The sequence below is a fragment of the Puntigrus tetrazona genome, chromosome 22 (genome assembly GCF_018831695.1).
Source record: "Puntigrus tetrazona isolate hp1 chromosome 22, ASM1883169v1, whole genome shotgun sequence".
NCBI classification, from domain to species: Eukaryota; Metazoa; Chordata; class Actinopteri; order Cypriniformes; family Cyprinidae; genus Puntigrus; species Puntigrus tetrazona.
The window spans coordinates 4,072,830-4,081,239 of NC_056720.1; positions in this window are offsets into that span (position 1 = coordinate 4,072,830).

An 8,410-nucleotide genomic window follows, 5' to 3' on the forward strand; every position below is an offset into this window, starting at 1 on the left:
ATTGCTCTATATATTCATTACCGTACTAATACTAGTGCAGTGATCTACTGATAAAGTGTTAGCTTCAGCAGAAGTTATTTCCAGCTGCAGCAACACTTAGGTATTGCTGAGAAGTTTCCACTCATCTTATTAACACAAAAAGAAGTCAAGCCTTTAAAAAAAAAAAAACTTGCCAACCTGTATTCCAAAGTAATAATTTACTGCAATTTATGTTATGCATAAGTGATATATTTTAGGAAGTTATCTCTCTTTTTTTAATAATATTAGATTTTTTTTTTTAAACAGGTACTTTTCCAGTAACAGTTTTTAACCATAACTAGCAAAGCAGAATGACAAACACCAACCACCAATGCCATGTCATGGGACTGATTCACAGTCAGTGTGAAACAGACCTCTAACTGACCTTATGATGGGATTTTTTGACCAGTGTAGCCCTGTGCCCCTGGAACTAAAAGGTCAAAAATACAAGTAGCTTACTCTGTTCTCCTAGCGCTCACTAGCGCTCACAGGAAAAATTCTCTCTAGAATAACTGCTGTTAACAAATAGGTGGCACTTTACACACATCTTACGTTAGAGCTGACTCTAGGAAAATGAATACAATTATTTAAAGGAAGATCAAGATTTTTTTATTAATATTTCTTACGTTCTAAAAAGCGTTTTTTTATCTGCAGTAAAGGGTCAAATATACTGTAATTCTAGTAACGCCTGTAATTCTACTCAGTAATGGCTACACATCAGGCCTATCAGAATACATGAATACAAGCAGTTTAATGCTTTTCACACAACACTTTGAACTGCCTTCAAAAAATTACATAAATATTACAATAAATAAAAATAACAATTCTGCCCTTCACAAAGCCATTCAATATTGTATTAAAAAAATTAAGTTTTACCTTTGAGAGAATCCTGACACAGATTTGTTAGGATTGTGAAGAACTGCACCTGCTCCACCTGCCCAGGTGTACTGAAGTTTAACTGAATTCTTCTTCGGCTACTATGATGTCGTTTGCGGTTGTTAGGAGGTTCACTAAAGAGCCTCATCAATTGTAATATTGTCCAAGTCAATGCTAGACCGTGGGAATGTTTCACCTGCTTCCACCAGGTGAAAAAGTAAACAATGATCACGTTGTACAATAAACAATTACTTCTCCGCGTCTGCGCAGAAAAAGCGCATCATAACGCCCTTAAACTGAGTCTCCAACTCAAGCGGAAGTCCGTGACTTGTTGCAGCTGCGTGCACGTGAACATGGCGGCACGCGGCGAGATGCGATAAACACATTATAAACATTCTCTTCTAAACTGTTAAATGGGACTCGTTTGTGGATTCAGGTTTGTAAAACTCCAAATGACCTCCCGTTCTGGTAGCTATACACACAATTCAATTGCTAGGACGCTTTAAGTTTGATAGCGAACAACTGCAAAGCTAGCATGTTTTCATTATACGTCATGAGGAAAAGGAAACCGGAAATAAAACCGAAACAATCCACTGTTTCATGAGCTGAAGAACAAAGGAAACTCCTCAGAAACCGAACAATATCATCACTTCTCACAAAAATAAACGACGTATGTAATTAGTTTAGATATTATGTAAACATAGTTTATATATTAAGGATAACAGACCTAAAAAAAGTGGGCTACATAGACTAGCATTGTAATAATTTATCACGGTATAAATACAGCTCTGTGGCTCCATCTTCTGTTCTTAACCAAGAACTGTCTCCCAATATTAGCTCACGAAAGAGAACATTTTATTAGACACTATTTACGGTTTATTTTGAGTTGAACAGCTAGTCAGCGTCAGTAAAAGTCAAAGGCTGAATCTTAAAGTGTTAAAGGTACAAGTTTAGTGCATCAGAGACACTCCATAATAATAATTACTCCATAAACAGCACATCTAAGATAATAATACACAGTTGTTTTGAATCAGGCTCAAAATGGCAAATACTAATAATAAATAATGAAAGCTGAAGTTTAAAATAAAAACAATTAGAAAACAATTCAATAATCATATATACAAAACTGCTTAAAAGGCGGCTAGAAGTGAAGAAAGTGTCAGTATGCAGTATAAAATGCGTAAATTAACAGAAATCATATGAAATTGTTCAAGTGAGGTCATAGGATTTCGCCACCTACTGAAATATGTACAGAATCGCCAGGAGACCAGTTTGTTTTTAGATGATATAAAACAAAGGAAGGCAATGCTTTAAGACAAGTCATGTAACGCTTTTAACAAATCACTGAACAGCATCAAATAGGAGAATAGAGAGATAGTGATGTATAATGAAGAGATTAAACACTACTCACCAGAGACGGTCATCATGTGTCACAGAAGACCATACTGATAAAAAAAGAGAAAAATATACTACAAAGATAAAAAATGTGCAGAAATCAACAAAACACAGATCATTTGCTGCTGCTTTCTGTCACTGGCACCTTTTATATGAATTATATTTTCTTCTGCAAGATAAAAAAACAGCTTGAATAAAACCATGTCACAAACAGGCAAACAAAAGGCCCGCAAAGCGGTGTCTCTTCTAACCTTTCGATATTAAACGTATTAAATCAAATTTATTTTGAGCTCTCCTTGTCGTGTGATTCTTCACCCCGTGACAGTAGATTTAAAATGAGTTCACGCTCAATGGTTTTAGAAGAACAATGTAGGAAATGTCATATGACATAGGAGATTCAAATGAAAGACACAACAACGAGGCAGCTATGGGGGTCGAGCTCTGTGGGCAGCCCTAGTCCTGTGTGTAGGTGGGGCTGTGATGTTGCTGATCGTGTCGCTGGGCCCCGTGATATCTAGCAGGGGACTGCTGGGGTGGAGGAGCATAGTAAGCTCCACCCTGCTGTGGCTGCTGAGGAACGTGTTGGGCTTGAGCCTGCATAGGCTGTTGGCCTTCATCTCTCTGTCTCTTGTGACATTCTCGACCCAATGGCCAGGCTTACCACAATAGTTACAATTGCCTGGTTCACGACTATTCCCCTGAGCCCTCCGTTGCTTACCCTTATGTCTCTGAACTCCTGTCCTTGCACAACAACACAGGCTACATTTTTCTTACCATCTACAAACATTCCATCGCCTTCTAACGTTCTCAGCTTAACACCTGCATCTTTAATCTTCAAGTTATTCGATCACACAAGTGGTGCTTCAGTACCTCCCTGCAGCGTGGCATACATTTATTCATAAATAACTAAAAACATTGCGTTAGGTTCTGAGTCTTTTCAGATCCAAGATCCCACTGTCAGCCAGGTATCTCTAAAGCGTGTAAAAAAGCATGACACCCTTTTCCTGCTACAGTTTGTAACTTGCAACAGGTCACGGTTGGCTGATTTTACAGACAGCAAGTATTTAGTTAACCCGAGTTCTCAAATCGTCCAGCATCTCAGCGGTTTATCTTTCCAATCAAATTTGACAAACGTCTTCTTTTTGTGGCTTTTGCCATCACCATGATCTTCTGAAAACTCAGAAGGCTGCGATTAGACCCTCCTCATCATATGCTGGGCCTAACTTGTGTTGTAATATAAATCGATAATCAGCACCCACCGATTGGCAATGTTCTGAACAATGAACAAGCATCTCTACAAACACAGCAGGATTCTCAGGTCCAGGAAGCATGGACAGTAAATCTTTCAAAGCACTGGGGAGGGTGGCTGCACCCAGACAGCTACATTAGTCTGGTGCAGGTCAATCTGTGTTTCTGGCTTATCGTTTTTATATTCCGTTTTTCTTCTTTGAACTGTTCTAAAAACAGATACAATTTTCCTGGCAGTGGGGAGGCGGGCGCTAGCGGGGCGAATTCAGAGGGTTACAATACGGCGGTGGCGGAACTCCTTCTCGAATGAAGGAGAAGGAGGCAGAAAAGGAGCAGGGCAGGTGCCTTTATCTTTTGACAGTTTTGGAACTGTTTTTAGAACAGCTTTAGGCACATAAATATTCTTTTTATCATTCCAAACAGAACTCATTTTATACCATGTGTCATATCCCCTTTCATATAATTATAATCCCACTATGGATCCCCTGCCCACCATAAATCATGTCATTGGCAGATTTCAAATAACTTGGGTCGAATGTCCTTCTTTTGGGTCGTTAGCCACTGTCTAGCCAGAGTCCATCCATACAAATTATCTAAGAATGGCACTGTGCAATAGCCCCAACCACATCTTCCCATCCAATCTTTGGGTGTCTCGACAGGTTCAGGTTTTGGATAACTGTGTCCAATTTCAACTACAGCGAATCTAAATCTCTTATTAGACCTGTCAGTGAGCCAACCAGTTCAAATTTAATTGAACACGAGAAGTTGGCTCTGACTATGGCGATACAAATAATCAGGTAGTGAAACTATACTTTCTCTGATCAGGTGTATCCCGGACGAGCCCCAGAACTGTAGGAAAAACAATCGTGCACTTCAATCTGCACCGCAGCAGGTCCCCTCTGTCTGTATCACGCTGGTGGATGTGTACCCTTGGTTCAGCGCGATGGAAGCACAGCTAGAAAACCACACGAGTGAAATCAATCTGGTTTATTCAAACAAATGCCTAATACATCAAGTCTGTCTTCAGCTTATAAAGCTGGGAGGAACTAAGTCCTCAAGCCTAACATACAAAAGCATATACATATATGGTAATATCATTCAAACAGTTTGAACAGCTCAGCAAAACACAAAGAGTGCAAAAGGTGAGGGCAAACACCTTGCGAAAGCAGGGTACATTGTGTCACCTTGAGGCGATAGAAGGGGCAGCTGTTATCTAGCCAAAACATTTCTCGTGCGCACAGGGCGTCTCAGTTTGTATTCAGGTCAGAGTTCATACACACACAAAACAGAGAGGGCATAATGTTCCCTCAAACAATTACACATAAAAACTGTTCTGACACAAAAGATAAAACAATATTCACAAACCGTATAATTGAACAGCTCTTTAAAAAAAAATACTCTCCAAAAATCCGCTGGCGTCAAGGAGACTTGTGAGGACGGAGAAGATCTGTTTTCCGGGGTTTCCTGTCCGGTTACCAGGTTGTTCTGGTTGTTAGGTGGCTGTTTAGTCAAAGAGCTTGTCTCTAAACTGTGATAAGGTTCGACTCCTTCCTTAAACAGAGAAAACATCAAACAACACAAGAAACCTCGCAGCAAACGTTTGCGAAATAAGTTGTGAAACGCTCAATGACGGGTTTAACATCTTCGGGTTCGGTTGTTGTTTTTCCCAGCAGCTCATCTGTCACGTGATTCTACTGGAGCTGTGCTCTGATTGGTCAAAATGGCGAGGCGTGGCTGCACGAGGCCAGTACTTTGATCGTGTCCACACACACAAACCATCAGATATAACTTGACAAAAAATAATAAAAAATAATTAATAAGATAGAATTGCGATGTATTGGAGATTTAAGCGAAATATCTGTAAATAAGTGCACTGATATAAAACTGATACTTGATTAGGCCTATTTGGAAAAATAAACCACACTGGAGGAAATATGACAAATAATAATTTGCTGGTTTTTTTTTGTAAATGTATATAAAATGTTAATGTGTATATAGAAAAGTTATATGTAATATTAATAATTTACTATCAAGTTATTTTATTGTTCAAAAGTATAACTGGCTCTTTTATGTTGAGCAAAAAACAATATTTTAGTTCTATTTTAGGAAGTTCTGTGGATAAACTACGAATATAACTATATAGTTTTTTTTCTACATAAAACATAAGTGCTTTGGTTCTTATTTACCACGTTAGCAAATAATGAAGTTTATCCCCAGCAGGATGAGCAACAGAGAGAAGAAGAGAGATTAATCTACTGGAGGATGAGCACAGAAACAGAGCTTTCCTTCAAAAAATAAGATTTAAATACTTCATATTCACATTCATGCATTATTCACAAAAACAAAGTGAATGAATACAGAGTACTGTTTTTTATACTCAATTTTTTTTTACATAAACCTTTACTTTTACATGAACAGCAACATATTTAATTTTCCTGTAAAGTGATTTTCTCATCAATAACTGAAATCAATAATATGAAACTGAAAACACAATATAGATCAGTGAAATATATCATTAAGAAACACACAACAGAATTATCAGTCAGCATTTTATTTTCTTAAAAACAATCACGGTCAACTTCTGAGGCGTTTTCTCTTTTTAACAGTGGTTTATATCATGAGAAAAAGCAGAAAATAAACGTTTAGAAATTAACGTCATTTCTAAGTCAAGTAAGAATATGAGGACTAAAACCTGTTCTCATCAAAGCAAATAAAAGTCTTCACTCAGCTTTACCAAAGCACAAGCGGTTTGATTTCAGTCACTCTTCACGTGTATGTTTGTCAAACCAAATGCAATAAAATGATATACATTTCATCACTGTGCAAACAAAGACACAAATGCATCAGATTAAATAAGTTTTAAGGTCTGACCACTAAGCTTCCTTGCTCTTTGTTTGTATTTTTCAGTGATCACATCATCAACGTGGAGAGCGTTTGTGGATGTGCTTCTCCAGTTTCTCCATTCTTACCCAAGTTGGTGCTATTACTGGTTGCAAACCAAAGAAGGGAAGAGCAAATCCTGCACTTGGTTACTAAGTTTGGTGTAAGCAACTTGAGTTTGTTCAAGGACAACCAGGAAAAGCCACAATGTACGCATCAACTTTGAGAAATTTTTAATAAATTCCTTCAGGGATGAAAAATCTCAGGCTTTAAGTTAATTCTTGCTCCTTGATTAAAGCCTTTTTTCAAACTGAGGCAGACATTGAGACTAAAGTCCCTCATGTCAATTCATGTATATACACATCTTATAACATACTAGGACTGTAACGAAGAGTCAAAGACAGTTGGATCCATGTGCGACAAGACTTTAATCGTGGTCAGGCAGGCAAGGTCAGACAGGAGCAGTCAGTACAATACAGGTGAGATCAAAGAAGTACAGTCCCTGACAAAAGTCTTGTCGCTTATCTATTTTGTAGAAACACCTGCTATTAACCTTGCTATTATTGACTTTTAATTAATCAATCGGTGTTAGAAATAGCTCGTATGAACAGCTAAAACCCTCCCAAATGATGTTTAATGCACTGAAATAAATTAGTTTCACTGAGAAAAGATTTATCATTTAATCAAAACAGAAAGGTCAAATTTTGGTAAGACAGAAATTGAACAAATTTACTGCAAATACTAAAATATGTCAGCAAATTAAGTAGTGGTGCTGTGAGATCCAAATTTAATATCTTGTATGACTTCCATGAGCTTGAAGGACTGCATCCATGTGGTTTGGCAAGGATTCATACAACTTATTGATGAAGTCATCAGGAATAGCAAAGAAAGCAGTCTTACAAGCCTCCCAGAGTTCATCAATATTTTTTGGTTTCGTCTTCCATGCTTCCTCTTTCATCCCACCCCACATATGCTCAATGATGTTTCAAGTCTGGTCACAGGGCTGGCCAATCCTGGAGCATCTTGATCTTCTTAAGCCCTGAGGAACTTTGATGCGGAGATGGAAGTATGCGATGGAGCACCATCCTGCTGCAGAATTTGGCCTCTTTTATGGTTTGGAATATAAGAGGTAGCTAAGATTTCTTGGTATTTTAGACTATTGATGTTGCCTTCCACCCTGCAGATCTCTTGTACACCCCCATACTGGATGTAACCCCAGACCATGATTTTTCCGCCACCAAACTTCACTGTTTTCTGGGTGAATCTCGGATCCATGCGGGCTCCAGTAGGTCTCCTGCAATATTTGCGGTGACTGTGGTGTAATTCAACAGAAGATTCATCTGAAAAATCCACATTCTGACACTTTTTCCAGCGTCCATCCTTTTAGCAGGCTGTGGGCCTTGGCAAATGCCACCACGGTTTTTCAATTGTCTTTTGTTGAGTGCTGGCTTCTGGGCACTGATTCGACCATGGAGGCCATTTCGAGATAGAATCCGACAAACTGTTCTGGTTGACCACGGGGACTTCAGGTGACCAGGTCTTGTGGAGCTCTGCTGCAGTGGAAAATGAGCTGGCCTTGGATTTTCGGAGCCAACAAGCGGTCCTCTCGAGCAGTTGTCTTGCGGGGTCTGCCTGACCTGGGCTTGTCAAAACGTCTCCAGTCTCTTCAAATTTTTTTTCCTCTGTACTTGGCGCTGAGACACATTGAAGGTGTCTGCCACATCAGCAGTGGATCTGGTCTTCAGCCTCTTGATAATCAACACTTTAGTCTCAGGGTGAATCTTAGGCATGTTTGCAGAGGTCTAGTTGCACTTGATGTGAAGGTCTAGTATACTGGGGTTCTTTTTATACACACCTGAGACCTAATTGATCCATTCTTAGTCACAGGTGAAGCTCATATGACAAAGCGACAACACTTATGTCTTTGCAAAAATTGACTCAATGGGCTTTACCAAGCTGTGAATATTAGAATACTTTTTGACAGCCGTTTTGC